General features: G+C 40.0%; 1 long non-coding RNA gene across 1 annotated transcript; it reads left to right on the forward strand.

The window, feature by feature from the left end:
• Window positions 1–648: 648 nt before the first annotated feature.
• Window positions 649–21,856, forward strand: LOC107821212 (uncharacterized). The gene is made up of 2 exons (XR_001656090.2): window positions 649–8,576; window positions 21,412–21,856. It is a non-coding gene; the product is annotated as an uncharacterized LOC107821212 (long non-coding RNA).
• The last annotated feature ends 485 nt before the right edge of the window (window positions 21,857–22,341 follow it).

Here is a 22,341-nt window from a genome sequence, read left to right on the forward strand (position 1 = left end):
TTGGTTTATTTTCAGAGTTTCTCTCTTAGGTAATCAAATTAAAATCCAAAAATATTTTTTTTTATCTTTTTCATTTCCTGGTTCGAAATCTTTCTTTCAGGATATCAAACGATAATTCAAAATATTTTTCTTTGGTTCATCCTTTAGATTTCCTTTCTAAAAAAAAGAAAAGAAAGAATCAAAAAATAATTTTCTCTTCTAATGGTTTTTCCTTAATAATTTCTCATCAGAGTATTCATTAAGGTAAAAAAAGAAAAAAAAAGAAAAGAAAATTAGAACGTTAGTTTGTTTCCTTTATTCTCGATCTTCTCGAACTACGCAAAGATCTGATTCATGCGGCGTCATGATACGTATGCAACCTACATAGGGTTCGATCGAACCATTTTTTTTTTCTATTAAAAGAAAAAGAAAAAAAGAAAAAAGAAAAAAGAAAAAGAAAAAAAGAGATGAAATTATGGGATATGAGAAGGAGAGGAAAGAAAATAATGATAATTAGGAAAAGAGGAAGGGAAATGAGCAAGTCGAGAAGTGCTAGAAAAGAAAAGAAAGAGAAGACTGAAATGAATAAATTGGGATGATGCCATATGACCTTCATACCCTCGAAGTCATGTTAGAACCGATAACTGTGACTAAGTGCATTGTACGTAATGTGATATTTTTAGCTGTTAAATGCCCTAGCGCTAACATGTTCACTTCACTTTGTTCCTCTTTGTTATCCTCATTATAGCAGAAGGGTGGTTGGTTTGTGGTTCTTAAAGTGGTAACTCTTCTCTACAACATAAAGTCGAAAGGTAATGGCAGATGGCAATGGAATTGAGTGTGCCCAAAAGCAATTGGTTGAACAGGGCAATGGGTTGGTTGAAGATGTAAGGATGTTAAGACAACACATTGCGGACATGTATCAGGCTTGAATGACTGGGAAGGCACTACCCCCGCCATCACCTAGCTTCTTAGATGCTACCCTTACCCAAACTCCGGCCATAGTGCCAATGATCCCCCATACTCTCCAAATCCACCCGCTTATCATAGCTTTCCCAACCACCCTAGTATCTCCATCACTCATCCTCCAATTACCTTTCCCCAAAATTGCCCTCCTGTCATATCCACTATCCCCATGATCACAACTTCTCAACAATCTTCCCTTCATAGATCCGACAATGAACATCCACTCAAAGCTCATGATGCCCAATATTACCCCTCAGAGGTTGCCCACAAGGTTCCTGACTCATACAATCAGAGCCCTTGGAATGAGCCTCATATTGAAAATAAAAAGTTCACAGGAAAAGAAGGGTGAGATGGGATATCCAGGAAGCTGAAAGGTATAGAACAGTCCTTAAGGAGCATGCATGGGATGGGAAATCAAATTAACATGTCTTACAATGACTTGTGTATGTTCCCTGATGTTCATCTGCCCGCAGGATTTAAAATGCCAAAGTTTAACTTGTATGATGGACGTGGAGATCCAGTAGCCCATCTGAGGGGTTATTGCAGTGAAATGAGAAGTGTTGGCGGGAAAGAGGATTTGTTGATGACATATTTCAGCAAGGGCTTGACTGGGGCAGCCTTGCAATGGTATACTCGTCAAGATGTCAATAAGTGGCATACATGGGATAACATGACTCAAGATTTTATTCGTCACTTTCAGTACAATCTAGACATTATCCCAGACTGCTCCTTCATATCCAAGATGGAAAAGAAACCGGAGGAAAGCTTCAGGGAGTTTGGGCTCAGATGGAGGGACCAAGCTGCTCTGGTCAGTCTCCCGATTGGTGAAGAAGAAATGGTTGAACTTTTGCTACAAGCCCAGGGGCCCACCTACTTCAATCATTTGATCCCGTCCTTGGGTAAACCTTTTAATGATGTGGTAAAAATGGGGGAGATAGTAGAAGAAAGAATCAAGTCAGGCAAAATCATGAGTTATTCTGCATTGAAAGACACTACAAAAGACATTCAGAATATCTCAGTAAGTTTGGATGGAAGAAAGAGAAATAGAAAAGATGTTGTTAAGCCGCGCCAACGACAGGATCTAGTGGGCATTCCTGCTCAACGCTTTCAGCCTCGATATCGACCCCATGGATATCCCTGTGCTCTAGATAATCCTCCCAAATGATACTTCTCTCCACAAAACCCCCAAAGTCGTACATCACCTTCCCAATACTCCGTCCACAATGCACCAACCATATGCTCCACACTCACGAGACCCGTGATGGCCTGCACCACTTCCACAAATGTCTTACCTGCCCCCTCAAGCATATCAACCACCTACTCGCAAAAGGTTCCAACCGAGGCCAGAGTACAAGATGAAATGGAAAAAGCAAAAGGAAAAGACTTTCACTCCCATTGGAGAACCATATGCCAGTTTGTTCCAAAGGTTGAGGCAATTAGACAGGTTAAAGCCGATTCAGATAAAAATGCTAAACCCTCTTCCAAAGAATTTTGATTATTCTCAAAGGTGCGCATATTTCTCTGATGCCCCGGGTCACAACACAGAAAAGTGTTGGCATCTAAAAAAAGTAATTCAGAAGCTTATTGATGCAGGTGACATTGTCGTGCAAAATCCAGATGCAGTAGACACTAGCCAAAGTTCATCACATGTTCATAATGAGAAGCATATGGTGGGTACGATTTGTTTTGAAAAGGAATATGGGAATTATTTTGATATCCTCGGAGGTCCATGTGCTGCAAAGCTTTCAGCTCTATCAGAGGTTGATCTTAAGAACGAGCTAGCAAAAGGGACACAAACACAATTTGCTAAAGACAATATGATGGAGACTTGTGAAGGTCCTAGTAATGTTGATGCGTAACTCAGTGGCTAAGATGTCGTGCTTGGTAATTGGAAAGACGCTCCATCTCTTAGCTAGCCGGGGGGAGTCTTGGTGGTTTATTTTGTTGTCATTTCTGTTGTCCGGGTTATTTTCAGGGTTGTAATTCGGATATTGTCTTGTGACTCAAACTCTTCTATTCTTTTATTTTGCTTAGTTTGTTTAGCCGCAGTAGCTCATTTAGTGTTGTCTAGTTTTGTTCCAGGGTTTGTAATCCCAACTTATTTTACTTGTTTTGTTGTTCAAACCCTTTCAACATCTGTCTAATGCAATTTCCTATTTTCTGTTATTTCTAGTTAGTGTTTGTTTAGTTCTCTTTTCCTTTTATAGTTCTTTTCCTGCTGACTCTAGTGACCTGACATGCACACATAATTCTAGGCCTGGCCTTAAAAGTTAGCCTAATTATGAAGCAATAAAATAATTTTGAAGATGATAGGGACATTTGAGGGAAGTAAGTAAAGCGATTCTGAGATCTCTTAAAGCCTGAATTGTGTGAAATTGGGGCAGATAATTTGGTAAGTTAATAGGGTGACAAGAATTTGTTACAAGAGAGTGCGTCCCAACAATTTGAAGCGAGCAGTTTTGAGTTCAAGTGCACCTCAAGTAACAAGATAAAGTCAAGAAAGATTTCTCCGAATTGACGGAGGATATCCATCATGAAAATGGAATCACCCAATGAGGGTTCTGTACTTGACAAGGCGCTAAAAAAAAGTGGAAGACATATCAATGATATCAATGCTGAAGCCGCAAAAGAAATATTGTGCATGATCTTCAATTTTCATTTCAAGTTGCATGTGTTGTACTTGGCATTTTCAGGGATTGGGAGGCCCTCTTTCAGCTTCCCGAACACTTATACCATTCGATACCCTTTTTGAGCCTGTACTGATTTCTTTGACCTCCCCTCTTTTGGAATCAAGTTAGAGTCATAAAAAAAGTTCATGTCCCCATAAGTTTATTTTAGAAAGTTCATTCCAAAAAGAAAAAAAGAAAAAAAAAGAAAAAAGAAAAAAAAAGGAAAAAGAGAAAAAAAAAGAAAAGAAAAAAAGGAAAATAACAATAAAAAGTAGTCATGTGAACTACGTTTGACCTAATTCTTGTCACCACAAGATACGTAGGCAGCCTTATGGTTCGGTCATACCAAATAAAATATTTTATAATTCCACAAAGTCGAGAGTGGGGCAGTCTTTCTTAGAAACTCCATTTCAAAAAGAAAAAGAAAAAAAAGAATCAAATTCCCTTGTTTTAGAAATTGGGGCAAAGTTGTTAGAATGGATTCAAAAAGTTGTAAATAAATTAACCCCGTTGTCTTAGTTATTTTGAGCCTTTATGAAATCCTTTCTTTCTAATCCTGTCCAAAGGCCACATCACAGTCCAAAAAAGACCTCCCAGATAATCTTTGAGAGTGTTGAGTTTAGACATGCCAAGAGTATATGATATTTTTACCATGGTCAATGCCTTGTCATCTACAAAATCAGAGAAAATAAGAAGAAAAAGAATAAAATGAGAGAGTCTTATCGGTGAAAACCTTCATAGGAACCGTAAGGCGACAGTGAGTTGAGAGAGAGAAAAATGAGAGAGGCTTGATGGTGAAAACTCTTCGAGCTCCACAAGTCAAACAAGGATCGCGAATCAGATAGAATAATCGGAGCATTGAATCCCAGTTTCACGGCGAAGAGGTACAACACGAGTTGAACATTAGACTTTCTTGACAGATTATGCCACTTAATCCAAAGGTGCATGTCATGGTCATTAAAGTTGGTATCCACATCTGATAAATTTTTACTTTTTAGTTTTCTTGTTAGGAATCATCTCTTTCTATTGTCCTTTACTCTGTTCCTTTGTCCTATTTACTTCCTCTTCCTGAGTCTGTTTGGTCAGAACAAGTGAGAAATAACTTCAAAATTTGCCACCATCTTTCCAATTGGACAAAACGGGATCTGGATAGCACATCAAAGTGGCATAAGTCAGGAAAGAACAGCGTGCGCATTGAGTTGGTAACAATTAACGTGCTTTGGGATTCATGTGAAATACAAAGGTTTGGTATATGTCAATTCATGAACAATGTAACAGATAGAGGATGCTGGGTAAACGGATCAAAGGTATTTTCTGTGATAAGGTTGACAGAGAAAGTGGTTAACCAATCACAAGCAAGGTCTTCCAAGCGGAAATCAAAGTTATCATGGCAAGTGAAGGAGCAATAGACCTCAAGGCCAAGGCCAGTAGTTTAAGTCAGGAAAGAACAGTATGCGCACTGAGTGGGTGGCAATTGACGTGTTTTGGAATTCATGTGAAACACAAAGGTTCGGTGTATGGCAATGCATGAGCACAATGTAACAGATGAATGGTATTGGGTTTGAACGGATCAGAGGTATTTTCCGTGATAAGGGTGATAGAGAAAGTGGTCAGTCAATAAACATACAAGTTCTTTCGAGGTGAAATCAAAGTTATCATGGGAAGTGAAGGAGCAATCTCCCACAAAGTCAAGGCCGCAAACCAACCACCATGTTTAAACTCACAATTTTTCTTTGATTGAAATAGGGTCAGGAAATTTTGTTTGTTCCGGAAAAACCCTATGTGAGGAAGGTAGGTGCCAGATAGGCTCGGTATTAAGTTTCTAGTACCCTCCTGGATAACGGGATTTAGTAAGTTTTGGGACCCTCGCAAGTGACAAGGTCGGACGAGAGTTTTACTTTTGGGAAGTATAATTTAGCATTTGAGTTTTTCACTTTTGAGATGAGACTTGGTTTGAAATTTTTAGGATAAGGGAATTTAGCTTAGAACTTATTTTGATAACAAGAATTGGTTAACACTCACAAATGTTCCCAATATCAAACTGGGGTAGAAAAATTTCTTTTGTTTTGTCTGTTTTGTTGTAATCAGGTGCCCACCTGGAGAACAAGGTAAAACAGCTCAAGTTTTAAGGGAAAGCGGGTCAAGTTCAACAATCAGGCGCCCACCTGAAGAACAAGGGAAGATAGTTCAACTTCAAAGAAAAGCAGTTTCAAGAAGAGGACAATTCAGGTTCAGCAATCAGGCACCTACCTAGAGAAACACGGGAAGACAATTCAAAGAAAAGCAGTTTCAAGAAGAAGACAATTCAGGTTCAGCAATCAGGAGCCCACTTGGAGAAACAAAGGAAGACAGTTCAAAGAAAAGCAGTTTCAAGAAGAGGACAATTCAGGTTGAACAATCAGGCGCCCACCTGGAGAACAAGGAAAAACGGCTCAAGTTTCAAAGGAAAACAACTCAAGTTTCAAAGGAAATCGGGTCAAGTTCAGCAATCAGGCACCCACCTGGAGAACAAGGGAAGACAATTCAAGTTTCAAGGGAAAGCAGTTTCAAAGAAAAGCAGTGCAAGTGTTGGAAATCAGGCACCCACCTGGAGAACAAGGAGAAGCCGTTCAAGTCTCAAGGAAAAATAGTGCAAATTTTGGTAATCAGGCACCCACCTAGAAAACAAAGGGAAAGCAGCAATGTTCAAAGGAAGACGGTTCAAGTTCAGCAATTAGGAGCCCACCTGGAGAACAAGGGAAAACAAGTCAAGTTTCGAGGGAGAAGTAATTCAAGTTTTGGCAATTAGGCGCCCACCTGGAGAGCAAAGGAATACAATTACAGTTTTGGCAATCAGGCGCCCACCTGGAGAGCAAGGGAATACAGTTCAAGTTTTGGAAATCAGGCACCCACCTGGAGAGCAAGGAAAGCAGGTCAAGTTTCAAAGGAAGACAACACAGGTTTCAAGGTAAAACAGTTTAAGGTAACAAAGGGAATACAATTCAAGTTTTGGAAATCAGGCGACCACCTGGAGAACAAGGGAATACAGTTCAAGTTTTGGCAATCAGGCACTCACCTGAAAAATAAGGAAAACAGTTTAAGCTTCAAGGAAAAACAGTTCAAATTCAGCAATTAGGCGCCACCTAAAGAACAAAGGAATACACTTCAAATGTTGGTAATCAGGTGCCACTTGGAGAATAAGGGAATTCACTTTAAAATGCAATTCAATTCAGTAACAAAAGAAGCTCGCGGCAAGAATACGGGTCAACAGTTCGAGATGACTAACAGAAGCAGTCTCAATCCAGAATAAAAAAAAAGAGGGAAAAAGAGAAGTTAATCCAAAATACAGAAGCAGAGAAAGATGTGAACTGCTCAAGACGTGGTTGAAGTCACAAGCACCACATGTCCGATCTTGATCCGAAAAGCTGAAGAAGAGCGAGCTAGCACCTGCAGCTAACAAGCGCCAAGGTTCAAATCTAGAGTCTGCATGAAGAGCCATTCAAGACTCAAGATCAAGCTTTAGAAGACTTATAGATAAGAATCTTGTAACTCATAATTGACAGGCTTAGCTAGTCTTTTTTATTTTTTGATTATTGATGTAATAATAGGGTCACGGACCAAAACCTCGACGGAATGTCACCTCGATCGGCTCTCCACCTCAGTGTACTCCATCATCTCACTCACTTCTGAACTACACGTGGCTTGATTCCTTTATAACCAAGGATATGTAAGCTGCTCAGATACCAGGGCTCAGTCATATTCTCCTTCCTCTTAGTTTTGGTCTCTCTAAATAAGGGTCGGGTCAAAAAACATGTCTACTCGTTCTTTGTCTAAAAATACTTCGTATTTCTAGTCAAAGAGGGGCAGCTGTAGACATGTGATTTTTGACCCTCCCTAAGATTTTATATATTTTAGCATGTAAATATTTAGTTTAGGCCTAATATCGCTATTTCAACTAATTTTGATTCTTTTACTTTATTTTATCACAAAATTGAAAATTACAAAAAAGTATTTTTCTTTCTTTATTTATTTAGCTAATTGATATAAAATGGTTTCAATTTTAATTTTAATTTTAATTTTACTTTAATTAATTTGAAATGAGTTCATAATTTTGTAGTTATTTTAGGAGCTAATATTTTAGACTACTAGAGTTAAAGGGCCACTTCTAAAGGCATATTTGGCCAAGTTTGGTCCAATTCGGATCTAGCTCATAATCCTAGGCCCAATACCTACTAACCTAACCCTAAAATCCAAAATAAAACCTAGACCCCTAGACCCTCTAGACTAACGCCTAAAAATCTAAAAAAGCATCTAACCTAAGACTAGAAAATCAACCGCATTAATCAAAAAAGAACCCCCACCCCCAGCAATCCTCTTCCTCTCCATTTCAAAACCAGCGACAAACCTTACTATCTCCCCTCCATGGCTTGAGCTTAGCCAACAACCAGACCAAAACCAACGACCCATGAGTACCATCTTCTTCAACCTAGAGACCCCATGAACTTCATCTCCTTTACACCTAAAAACCTAAGACAACAACAACAGCCGCAACTGATCACCCCAGCTCATCTCCCAGCAGCTTCAATACACAGACACACATAGATATAGACAGACATGGGAGGGAGATAGGGGAACAACAATAGAAAAAGGGAGGAGAAATAGTGGAAAAAAATAAAAAATACAGCAACAGAAAAGGGAGGAGAAGGAACGCCGGGGGTGTTTGTTTGTCCATCTCTGAGGTGTTTTTAAGTCTTGGAAGTACTCACATTAAGGTCAGGTCGTTTTTTCAGTTTGAGTCAATTCTCTGGTTTGAAAAATGGATTTCGTGTGAGATTCGTTTGGAGCTAACGACCGTGAGGTGCCGCTCGAGGTTTAAGTTCGTGATTCCTGTCCGAATTTGCTGCTGTTTTCTCGGACAGATTTCGTGGATTGGGAGTTTGTATCTATTGATTCTCAAAACCTTAAAGGATATTGGCTGAACAGGTTCAGCTCAGCTCTTTCTCTTCTCATTGTTTTTTGTTATGGATTGTGGGGTTTGTGTTTGTTTGGTCGACATCCTTTATTAAATTGCTTTTAATTGATTATTCTGATCTTGAATCTCGTCATCTAAGTTGGATTGATTCTATTTGTTGATAGTTCTTGTTTGTGGTTGATATTAAGTTAGAGTTGGATTAAACATAATGATATGTAGATCAAGAATTCGGCAGTAAGGTTGGGTACTAAAATAAAAGACGGTTTGAGCATAAATGGGTGTCCACAGGTTCAGTATATATGATATTTGTTTACTGGAATATGCTTTTTTGACTATTTTGTGGTTTTGATTTGAATCGGTGTCGAAACGCTCGGTTTAGCTAATACTTAGAATGAGCTATAGATTTAAACAATAAATATGAAATAAATTCTATGAGTTGTTGAACAATATGTGAATAACAAATGTTATTGTTGAGGTATAGTTGACATGGCTGAAGCTAATTGTCGGATTTAGAAACAAAGTATGCATATAGTACCTTTGCAAGTCTGGTTGCCGTTTTAACATGATTTCCTAATTAATCAACTTGAAAAATATTATGTCTGTATATGTGTCCTATTTGAGGAAATAGTGTGTGTAGTATTCTGTTTAAGGAAGGAAATGGTAGATTAAAATAAGTCATATTTTGCTGAAAACACTGTTGTCTAACTCATAAACATCGTAGAAATACCTTTAGGCACGTTTTGAAGTTATTATCGTGATTATGTACATGCTCGCGTGACATGCTTACATTTTTCCATAATGAACTTTCGTAGTTTGATTTAGGCGCGTTAATTAAATAATTGTCATAGCTACGGGTACGGTTCCCGTGATGTGGTCGTGACATTTAATTTCTAAAAATTCGGGGGTACATTTATATGACCCGGCCACAAAATCCGGGAATGCCTAACACCTTCTCTCGGATTAACAGAATTCCTTACCCGGATTTCTGTGTTCGCGAACTGTAAAACAAAGTCAATCTTTCCTCGATTCTGGATTTGAACCAGTAACTTGGGACACAAAAAATTATCCCAAGTGGAGACTCTGATTTGAATAAATAATCATGTTTCGATTGTCACTTTAATTGAAAAACCTCCCTTATACCATTCCGGGGTGGTAAAAAGGAGGTGTGACAATGTTCAGGAAACTATTTCCCATATATTCTTTGAGTGCCCTAATGCTGTCCAATTCTAGAATGAAATTCTATCAAAATCTTCAAAGAATAGTTCACAACATGCTCCATTTTTCAATGGCCATCAGTGGCAATCAACATGGAACTCTATCAAAAATGTCCCTTTCAACAGCTATATCCTTTGGGACAATCTCATTCCCTTCTGCTTTTGACACATATGGTTAACTAGGAACAATAACTTATTCAATAATAAAAAGGAATACATCAACACCACAAACACAGTCTCAAAAGCTACTGAATACCTTATGCTTACAAAAAATGACTCTTCAAAAGTAACACATCATATTGTGTTAAAATGGGAGCCCCCAACCAGAGGTTTATACAAGCTAAATACAGATGGAGCAGCAAGGGAGAACCCAGGAATAGGAGGATTAGGAGGAGTATTTAGGAACCATAATGGTGACTGGATACTGGGATACATGGACAATATCTCTCACACAACAAACACTAGGACAGAATTACAAGCACTCCTACGGGGTCTGCAACTAGCAGAGCAAAACAACTTGGCTCCCCTAGAAATAAACACTGATTCATCTGAAACCATCAATATGCTATTGCATGGAAGTCTGATTTATGATCCTCTAATTTGTGAATGTAGGTCACTAATTCACATGATGGACAACGTGGTAGTGAAGCACATCTATCGAGAGAAGAATATAGTAGCTGATGCATTGGCCAAAGAAATAGCAAAGGAAATCTTTTTGAACAAGTCTAGGATATTATCAGTTACTTCGATGTTTGTCAACGATAAATTTTGGGCAGACATCCTAGGAACTGAATTAGTTAGATCTTTTGTGGGTTGTAATATAAACACAATCGTGCATAACATTACAACTATGGGGGTACTATAATACCCCAGCAATGTCCCTGATGTAATTTCTTTTGTTAACTAGCATATTAATATTATATCCCGTTTAACCAAAAAAAAGAAGGAAATAACAAAACATGCTTGCGCACCCACAAAAGGAAATAATACTGTACTTTTTTTGGAGTGTCTATATAGAGTTGGGAGAAGGGGGTGGGTTTTTAAAAATATACCTATGGTGTTGTGTTAAATACTAATTCAATAGATCTACCAGCGGAAAGTCTCTTCTGAACTTCAGATTATTTTGGATGTTTATTTATTCATTTATTCTTGATTCATCAAGAATGTGCTTTATATTCATCAATCTCGTAAATTTACAATTAACTCCAAAATCATTGTTAATTGCTTCAATACAAATATAAAAAGGCCCTAAAATTACTCATACTTATATATATTGTTTACCTCGAAAAATGTGAGTAACAATTAAGTATGATTTGTGATTTTAAAGATATGTGATTTATTCCAATACTAGTGAATATAAAAATAATATTAAGTTTAAGTAAGAAGAATTAATGAATTAAACTATGTTGTTAGAGCAATAAGGACCTCGAGCTCGATTGTTTTGGGGGCTCGAGGTGAGCTAAGAGCAGCAAAGTATGAACAGTAAAGTAAAAACAATAAAGCTAAAGAACAATTATGGAGTACAGTAAATGAGAAAAACATAATATAATATTCTATTGCAGTGAATGAGATAATCTTTATAAATGATTGGGTTCCCCTTTATATAAGAGGGAAAACTCGTGCATTTTCAATTATGGTAAAGAATTCTATTGGTAAAACTGTATAACAACCTAGTACGGACTTGTACTATTTCGTACAAATCTTATCCCATAATTTATGCCCTGACCCACGTGTCCTTGAGAAATTCCCGCTCTTTCTTGAGTGCCATCGAAATTGTACTGCCCTCGAGGCAGATCATGACGAGTCTCCGATTTGCATCTCGAGGTGCGTACATCCAGGCCAAGCTCGATTCTTAGCTCGAGCTTCCCGACTCGAGCTCGGGGTATGGTCAAGTCTTTGAAATCGAACTCTCCAATTTTGACCATATACAGATAGTCCTCGCATTTCTTAGAATAAGATGATAAGAAATGATTTGAACCTCGATTTTTCCAAACCTCTCGTGATGATGTCATGCTTGTGATGTAGGCGCTTGAAGTGATCGGAAATGTCATGTTAGCATGCTTTTCCAAAAACATCAAATACATTTCAGTATTTGTCGGCCACTTGCGCCACTGGTACCGTTGTCGGCTTTCTATAAATAAGAGGCTACTTGGCTAAACAAAAACTGTACTTATTCCCTCTTCATCTAATTTTAGTCCTTTCCCTTCTTTACTTCCTCCTCCTATCACCTATTCTTATGGTTCAAATCTGCGACCACAAGGTCATACGGCAGCAAATTTACCAGTTACACCAAGGCTCCCTTTTACAAAGCTTCGGCTCGAGACAACGAGAGAAGGGCACTGAATCCTTCCCATATTAGAAGATATGCAATCTTTACACTGTTGCTCATCTCTCTTAACTTCAACCTGGTGTGGCGCTTCATTCCTTTTGCTTTCCATGTAACGAGGTGGCACTATCACCTACTAAATTTTGCATCCCACACCGTAATAGTGTTCCGAGGATGAACACTCTTGGATTGTTCTCGTGCATCTTGCAACCCATTTTGGTTTTTCTTGTGACAAAAGGTGAAGCTACATCTTTTGGTCTTCCCTTCTGGTCTTTTCCCTTTGCTTGTTCTTTTTAATGTATCGTGGCCCAAAATTTTAACGGAATGCTCAATCTCGGCTACTGGAGACATAGTTACATTTGTCGAGGGCCTTCTGCCCTAAATCTTTTCGGGCATACAAACGTTTCCAAAGATCAGAATGGTGCCCCTGGGAAGGAGGTTTCCGAAGACGATGCTCTCGAGGATGTGGTCTTAAAAGTGGATTAGGTTCTTTGGCTTTTGTTTTTTGCTTCTTTGTTCCTATGTAAGTATCCTTTGTACATGTCGTAGTTACACTTTGTAATCATTTCTTGGAAATATAAAAGGATCCTTTTGTATCCATTTCGGCCCATGATGAATTTTGTTCTATCTTTTACTTGTAAAAAATTCGATTGCATAATTTTAATGACTAGCCCAAATACCGAGTCTTAGGACATAGTAAACCCTTGGGTTTTAATCGACCAATATAATACCCCTCGAGGTTCTTGCTAATCCTCGAGCTGAGCTTTAATGCTAACTTAGAACATCATGATTCCCGAGTCCGAGTTAGGTGAGAGCGAGATCTCGAAATAAAGTTAATCCTTAGATATTTTTGTAGTCCCCGAGTGAGAAATTTCTCCAACTCGGGTAGCCCTTGGGTTTAGTAGTCGAGCGAGCATTTGCTCAAACTTGTAACAAAGTTAGCCCTTAGGACTTTTCATAGTCCTCGAGTGAGAAATTCCTCAAACTCGGATAGCCCTTGGGCTTAGTAATCGAGTGGGTACTCTGTTCGATCTTGACTTATAGACTGCCCTTTATGATTTTTGACGAATTAATCCTTGATGCCTTGATCCTTATGCCAATATCGTAACATCAGCGGCTGAAGTGACTGAAAAGTTTTTTTTTGTATGATTCCCAAAGTCATTAATTGGAGGCGGCTAATGACCGGCCTTTTGACTTCCCTAACACGCTTAAATGACCTCTATAAATAGATAAATTTCACAACCTGACAAACTTTTCTCATATTGTTCTCAAAGTCTCATTAGCCTTTTTCAATTTCCTTGAATTCTCCCTTCTCTTCACTATCAACACTCTTCATTTTCTTGGATCTTCCATATTGCGATGGCTAAAACCTCTAAACCGGTTTCTCAAAAAGAAAAATCTTCTTCATCTTCTCAACATACCAAGAGTAAACTGGTAGTGCCCCTCGTATTGAGGAGTGCATCCCCCGCCATGCGAAATAACATTCAATTTCAAAATCGGGAGACCTGTATTGACACCAGGCCGATGCGCGCCCATGTATCGATACGTTTGTTTGGTGACCAAGGCCGAGCTCGGGCAAGTAAAGGAGGATTGCAAGTGGGATAATAAAGAAGTAGTGATTCCTTCCTCTGAGGAGGACATCACTACATATAAAGCGGGGTACTTGAGCATATATACCTACCCATTTACGCTGGGTCCTGCAATTCTGGCTCAGGGTCCCATAGATCCAGTTATTCTTGACTTTTGTCAACGATACCGAGTGACGCTTAGCTAGATCTACCCCTCCTTCTGGAGAATCATTTACTTACTTAGGTTCTTTTCGATCCATGTTGAGGGGATGTCTTTTACCCTCGATCATTTAATCAGACCGTACAGTCCTAGACTTTATCGTGGGGGTTTGATAAAATTGCAGCGCCGATCCTTGAAGTCTCTCTTCTATAGTATCGATGAGGACAAAGACCGTGGGTGGATGAGACGGTTCGTTCGAGTCAGGACCTCTGACCTGATTACTGCTAATTGTATGCCGTTCCCTAAGGAGTGGAACATGAAACGTAAGTACGTAGCAGGTTTATACCCTGCTTTCTTTTCTTTTTCTTGGTTTTATAGTTTTCATTGGTCTAACCCCTTTATGATGGTGTAGTCACTACTTGGTTTCCTGGTGGGGTCCCGGACCTCGAGGGTTGAGTCTGAAAGCTGGCCTCCGCCTCCTTTTATTTCGGAGCATTGTTGGCAAGATCTGGCCAATGGTCGATGTGAGGCTAAAAACCATGGTGAGTTTTCTTCTTTGCTTTCTTGTGCTTCTCTCACGGGATACTTACCTCGGTTTCATGCATGTCTTGGAGACGTCGTTGATATGCGGCCGGCCTCGGCTGATGAAGTAGAGGTGTCGAAGTCTTTTAAAGAAAGAAAAAGAATAAGAGAGTCATCTAAAAATCCCCTAGAGCCAAATAAGAGCATGGCTCGAAGGCCTAAGGCTGATACAACGGCCTTATCTCTGGAAACGACCCAATGCCTTTGGGATCAGGAGAAAGAAGAAGATGACGACTGCCTATTGGTAACCCGTGAAAGAAACAATGCAGGTGCTTCGAAGCCCATCGAGCTGGTGACGGTTGATGTGGCTTATTCCAGAGCTGAAGAAATCTCCGAAGGGAGTTCAAACAAAGTCTCCGAGCCATCATGCAGAAAAAAGGTACCTCACCTAGGAGGCCATTTGGAGAGCGAGCCCGAACAACCTGATTTCGATCCTCTTAAAATAAAAGAGAACGCCCCGAGTGGATCACTTGGGATAATCAACATGGATGACTCTGAGGGAAAAATCCGAGATGCTCAAAATATGAGGTCTTCTGAAGTGCAAGCAAGCCATGAAGGGCATGATATCTTTTGAGAATGTCTCACAGGGCTTGAAGATGGCCCCGACCTAGATGCTTCTTTCATTTTTGATGAGGCTCGTAGACTCTTTAAACAAGTGAGTTTTCTGTTTTTATGCCTGTGCCCTTGTTTTAGCTGTTCTGAATCTATCTTTTCTCCTTTTTTATGAACGCTATTGTGCTCCATAAAAGGGCATTTTCCAAGTCCCGAACCGATCTTTCTCGATGCGAGGCTGAGCTTAAGAAGATTTCGAAGGAGAGAGACGACGTCAAAACCCTCTATGCTAAGAAAGAGATAGAGATCTACGATCTACAAGTTGAGTTGGCGCAGGCTTGCCAAGGATGGGCCGAGTATGTTGAGAAGGTAATATAGCTCTTGAGGGTCTATTACGCACTTGTTTGTTTTGGCGACTGACACTTTTAATTTCGTAGTTTCATCAGAAGGCCGACTTGGAGGCATAACTTCGGGAGGAGCTTAAGATGAAAGAAGTTGAGACCCTAGGGTGGAGGCAAGGTATGGACAATCTCTCCCCTGAGAAGGAAACTCTAAGAGAGTAACTAGCTTCACTAGAATGCCAGCTTCGAGGTGTGAAGGAGGAGAGCATGCTCGGTTCCTTAGAATTGAGTAGCTTAAAGACAGATATACTGTTGAGCTGGCCAAGGCCAAATCCGATGCTGAGGCAATCATGACTTCGTATCGAGTCGATGCCGAAGTAGCTAGTGTTCGGGCAAAGGAGATCTCTTTTATGGCGGAGGCTAAGTTGTCAAGTACACTTGAACATGCTAGGCAACAATCCCGGAGGATAACCCTCGAGGAGGTACATGCTTGCGGCTTCGATATTTCAGCCGATATTGAAACGATGAAGATTTTGGAAGAAGAGGCTGTTGCTCTGCTTTTCGATGAGGATGATTCAGCTAGTGGCTCTGAGAGTGAAGGAGACAAATATGAAGTCCCCGAGGATGATGCTCTCGAAGATGCGACTCCTGAAGATGCAGCTGCCAAAGATGTGACCCCGAAGTAGTTTTAGGTTACTTTATTTTGTTTCTTTGTAAGCCTCCCTTAGGTAAATATCTCATGTAATCATCTTTTGGAAATACGAGGGGAACCTTTTATATCGTCTTTGGTTTGTGCTGGATTTAACGTTGCCTTTATTTATGGAAGACTTCGTTTAAATGATTAGTTCGAGGATTGGTTTGGGGTTCGGGGTATTATAAACACTTAGATCTTTATTGATAGATATAATATCTTCGAGCTAAGTTTAAATCGATCCGATGTGAGCTCGGGATATTGTGAACCTTGAGTCCGGATCGAAATGAGAGCGATGTCTTGAACTATAAGTTTTTGGCCCTTAAGCCTTTTGAAGTTGTTCCTTGGGCTCTTATATATCGGCGCCTAGGCTCTTTTAAAATTGGCCCTTAGTCTCTTTATGTTGGACTGTTTTGGCCTTTAAAATGGCTATGTAATTTTTCCCTCATTTAGGCTAAAAGACTTAGTAAAATTTAGTTATGCCATAGCATGTATTTTTTGTACCTGTTGGGTTTTCTCGAAGGTTTGACGTATCGGAACCTTATTGGTTATTTGTTTATGTAAACATAATTGAATACCTCTTGAGGTATTTCCGAAGGTTGATGTTATCGAAGACCTTAGATTAATTGAGGGTTGGATTTATCGAGGCCCTCAGATTTTTCGAGGGCTAAATTTATCGACACCCTTCATTTTTTGCTTTTGCCGAGGGTAACCTAATTTAACCGATTTTCAAGAGTTGAGGGCCTTTAATTTATAGAAGAAGTCAGATGTCTCCGAGCTGCGCTATTTTGGCCGTAGCCTTTATATGACCATAGCCTTAAATGTGGACGTAGGCTTCGGGTACGTCACTTGAACTTGTTTCCCAATAACTTTTCCGAACTTGTTCGAAAAGTTAGTCCCCAAGTATATTGGCCTTGGCCTTTGTTTCGAGGGGGTGCCTCTTTGAGGTCTTATGAGTCCGAATTTTCGATGACTTGGATGTATTAACTGTTAGTGACAGTCCCCAAGTATTTCGGGGTGCTTTGGCCCTTGAGCCGCTTCCCGTAGGATTGTAAGTTTAGAGCTCGTATGATAGTAAACTTCTTTGAGATACAAAGTGTTTTTGATATAACCAGAATGCTTCTTCAAATAGTTGATATATGCGTAAATGTTTTGGCATCGGGGCTTGACTATTCTATATGGATACGGTTCATTTGACCGTTTGGCCCATTACAAAGTTCTCCTATCGAGGTCCTCTTAGGCATGGAGTATTTGTCAAAAATATAGCCTCCGAGGGTGATGCCCCCCAGTATTCGAGGATGATTGAAAAGAAGCCTTAGATACTGTTGAGTTTTCCTTAGGTAGCACGTAATTGTTGCCTCGTTAAAAACCTTGCTGGTAAAACCCATTTGGGACAAAATCCGGTCTAAGGAAAAAAGAGTGCAACGCATGCTTTAAAACCTAGGGCCTTCATGAAGAAAATGATGCCTCTAAAATCATATGTCGTCGATCCAAAATCTATAAGAAGTTAGCTTCAAACTCAAATGGACAAAAGGATAAAATTGTACCTTAGCAGTGGTATCAAGGGTGACCTTTCATAGAACTAAGTCCCTGACTCCGAAATGTCAGAGGTTGGTCCTCTTATTGTAGCACCTTTTGATCCTTTGCTTTTGCGCGACCATTCGAACAAGTGTTGTTTCTCGTTTTTCATCTGCCATCGGGGTATGAAGCAAAGGCGGGCTCAGTGGATATCACTATAATTCTTATAAGGCTCGCTGACATCCCGGGGTCCATGCGAAGCCTTTTTCCTTTTTGAGCGAAAAGAAGAACTGGTGACTTCGATCGGATGACCTTAAACAAAATCGACCCAAGGTAGCCATTTTCCTTGTTAGCCTTTGCACGGCCTCCACGCTATCCTTGATCGTGATACCCCCGATAGCCTTGATTTTGGTACCTCGATTTTATGCCGCGAGGTCGAGGGACTCACCTGTGCCAACCCCAAAGGCACATTTCTCCGGGCTAAGCTTTATGCTGTATTTCCTCAAGATAGCAAATGTTTCCTGTAAATGAACCAAATTGTCCTCTGCGCACAGGGACTTTGTTGCTCGAGGTCAAGGGCTCAGGTACCGGCAGCACTTCATCTATAGAAAACATCTCTTTTGCAACATGTTACTCTCCGTAGACTGTTTTTACTCCTTCCTCTGCCGGTAACTTTATCATTTGGTGAAGAGTTGAAGGCACTGCCCTCATGTTGTGTATCCTCGGTCTCCCCAAGAGTGTGTTGTACCTCATGTCGCCTTCGATCACATGGAACTTCGTATCTTGAATGGTCCCCAGTACGTTTACTGGCAAGGTGATTTCTCCCTTTGTTGTTTTGCTTGCCATGTTGAAGCCATTCAGGACTCGGGACGCAGGTACAAGCTGTCCATACAGGCCGAGTAGTTCCACGACCCTCGATCTGATTATGTTTGCTAAACTACCTGGATCCCTAAAACACGTTTAATTTGAATTTTATTTAAAAGGATAGAGATTACTAGGGCGTCGTTATGGGGATGAAATATGCCTCCCGCTTCCCCGTCATAAAATGATAAGATGTCCTCGGGCTCATGGCTCCGAGTCTGTTTTTCTCTTGTAATTGACACCTTAGTGCATTTGAACGCAGGTCATTGGGGAACATCAACTCCGCCAAGGATCATGTGGATTACGTGTTATCGTTCTTCTTGCTCATTTTTCCTTGCATCTCTTTCTCGGAGGTGGTTCTTGGCCCGATCACTAAGGAATTCTCGAAGGTGGTCCTCGTTGAACAAACGAGCCACTTCTTCCCTCAGAATTTTGCAATCTTCTGTTCGATGACCATGCATGCCATGATATTTGCACATCAAATTCGGGTTCCTTTGAGAAGGATCGATCTGAATTGGTTTGGGCCACTTGGTGTCTTTGATTTTCCCGATAGCTGAGACAATATCCGACGCATCTATGCTGAAATTGTATTCTGATAATCGGGGATCCTCTGTGGATTCAGTGAGTTTATTGAACCCGCTCTTACTCATGAGTCCCCAAGAACTTCGATCTCAATCATTTCTCTGATCGTTCTAAGGGGTGTTATGGCTCAGGCCGTTGTTTCTTCGTTCGGCATACGGCTGGTACTATTTTCTATAGAATCTAAATTCCCGATCTGTGTCCCTCGGGGGCTTGGCTGCGAATATGTTGGGATGAACTGAGCCCGAAGGGGATCCCAACTGGTCGTCCTCGACCCTAATTTTTGACTCATAACGATTGTGCACATCTGACCATGTCACAACTGGATATTCGATCAAGTTCTTCTTTAGCCTTCGATATGCAATCGAGCTTCTTCCATTCAAGCCTTGCATAAAGGCGTGAACTGCCCAGTCATCGGAGACTGGTGGAAATTCCATTCTTTCCATCTGAAACCTGGACACGAACTCCCTTAGCATCTCATCATCCCTTTGTTTTACCTTGAAGACGTCCGATTTTCTTGTGGCCGCCTTTATGGCTCCAACGTGTGCTTTCACGAAGGCGTCTACCAACATAGCAAATGAATCAAGAGAGTTAGGATCTAAGTTGTGATACCAAATCATAGCTCCTTTTGATAGCATTTCCCCAAAAGTTTTCAATAATACCGACTCGATTTCATCGTCATTCAAGTAATTTCCTTTTATTCCACAAGTTTATGAAGTAATATGTTCGTTAGGGTCAGTTATTCCGTTATATTTTGTTATATCGGACATGAAAAACTTCTTGGGAATGGGCATTGGAGCCGCACTTGGGGGGAAAGGTTTTTGTATGAAATTTTTGGCGTCTAGACCTTTCAAGACCGGAGGTGCCCCCGGTATCTGGTCTACCCGGGAGTTATAAGTTTCCACCTTCTTATCATTGTCTTCGATTTTCCTTTCTCCTAACTCGATCCTTTTAGTCAGTTCCTCAAGCATTTTCATAATTGTGGGGTTAGTCCTCAAGCCACTTTCATCGGGTCTCTCGAGCGCCAGTTCCGCGAGCCGAGTGTTCTCTGGTTCGGTGGTGTTTGGAGTTCTATTCTGACTTAGAAGTTGAGAGATGGTGACTTGCTGAGCTTGCAGCATCTCGAATATCACTTGGAGACTGACTCCCCCTTCTTCCATTCCTTGTGCTCTTTGGCCACCGGGCCGGGCTTCCCTGTGCGCATCCCCTATGGGGTCTGCACCTAAATCAGCGTTTAGAGCGTTATGCAAATTGATGTCAACTGGCTCCATATTTGGCACTTCCTCAAGGTTAATTGGTGGTACACTGACCCCCATAATGCTGTTTTTTTCGAGACCTTCATTGTCATGGACAGGTGCATTTTGTGTGCTAGACATGTTTTAGCCTGAAATCAAAGAATCTTTGATAAGAAAAAGTGTGAAGAATAACGTGTGTTATCAGAAAACTAGTACTAAAATAATCACTATTATCTTTAGCCCCACGGTGGGCGCCAAAATATTTGCCTCAAAAAATATGAGTAACAATTAAGTATGATTTGTGATTTTAAAGATATGTAATTTATTCCAATACTAGTGAATATACAAATAATATTAGGTTTAAGTAAGAAGAATTGATGAACCAAATTGTGTTGTTAGAGCAATAAGGACCTCGAACTCGATTGTTTAGGGGGCCTCGAGGTAAGCTAAGAGCAGCAAAGTACGAACAACAAAGTAAAAACAATAAAGCTAAAGAACAATTGCGAAGCACAGTAAACGAGAAAAGCAGAATAGAATGTTCTATTGCAGTGAATGAGATAATCTTTACAAATAATTGGGGTCTCCTTTATATAGGAGGGTAAAACCCTAATATGGTACATTTCCATTTATGGTAAAGAATTTTATTGGTACAGCTGTATAACAACCTAGTACGGACTTGTACTATTTCGTACAAATCTTATTCCATAAATTATGCCCTGACCCACGTGTCCTTGAGAAATTCCCGCTCTTTCTTGAGTGTCATCGAAATTGTACTACCCTCGAGGCAGATCATGATGAGTCTCAGATTTGCATCTCGAGGTGCGTACATCCAGGCCAAGCTCGATTCTTAGCTCGAGCTTCCCGACTCGAGCTCGGGGTATGGTCAAGTCTTTGAAATCGAACTCTCCAATTTTGACCATATACAGATAGTCCTCGCATTTCTTAGAATAAGATGATAAGAAATGATTTGAACCTCGATTTTTCCAAACCTCTCGTGATGATGTCATGCTTGTGATGTAGGCACACGTACTTGGACAAAATTTTAGAGCCATCGCTCTTGCTATTATGTGGTCATAAACCTTAAGGGATGTTAATTATTTGTTACTGTAGTATATATTATTATGTATGTTTTGGTCAAGAAAAAAATCATTTAATACACCATAACATTCTATACATATATTATGTTTTTTTAACTTTGTTCTACGTGTTTCATGTGCAGATATTTGAAGCGGGGATGGGTATATGGAAGAGCAAAAGGGAAAAAGTGGAGGTTAGAAAGAAGGATTTCATAGAACTGAAGAAGCTTGAAGGAGCTATGGGTGACACGGATTACTTGGGAGAAGACAACTTTGGGTACGTTGATGTCATAGCCATTGCCATGACATCTTGGTTCCACACTTACGAGGTATTCGGGGGTTTTAAGGTTGAAGAAGAGTACCCTAAATTTGCCTGCTGGATAAAGAGATGCCTTAAAAGGGAGAGTGTTTCCAGTGTTCTTCCAGATCCTGAAAAGGTTTACTAGTGTGTTGTCATGCTCAGGAAGATACATGGCATTGAATAGGGTGGCTTGCAATGTTGGTGGTTTCTGTGGATTCAACTAAACACGTAGTTTTAAGTCACACTTTGTTTACATATAATAAAATCAGACTTATTTTGAATCTATTGATCTCTGCCTTTGAGGTTCTAAATTAATTCTGCTTGTTTTTATTTTTGTTTTTACTTTCTTTTTTCCTTTGTATTGAGGATATAGATACAAGGGTAATTAAGTAGTTATAGTGTAGAGGGTAATTATGTAATTTTTGCATTAGTTAATTTAGGCGGTTAGTAAAGTGTAGTATTACTCATTCTTCAATACAACAGTTCTCATTTCTCAGTCTCTCTTCTCTCTTCTAACCGCTTCTAAGCTTTATCTCAAGCACTTCCATGGCAGTCTTCGACATGGTATTAGAGCCATCAGAGAATATCTAAACACGCTTGTTCATTTTTCGATTGTAGAAGCTAGAGCTCAGTTAGAAGATAGACGATTTCTCAAAATTTAGGCATTTTCTTCGATTCAGAAATGGGGAAAAAAAATGATCATACGCATCCGCTATTCGTGCATCCATCAGATACTCCAAGCTCAGTGCTAATCCGGTTCAGCTCAAAGGAT

The sequence above is a fragment of the Nicotiana tabacum genome, chromosome 3, assembly GCF_000715075.1.
Source record: "Nicotiana tabacum cultivar K326 chromosome 3, ASM71507v2, whole genome shotgun sequence".
Taxonomy (NCBI): domain Eukaryota; kingdom Viridiplantae; phylum Streptophyta; class Magnoliopsida; order Solanales; family Solanaceae; genus Nicotiana; species Nicotiana tabacum.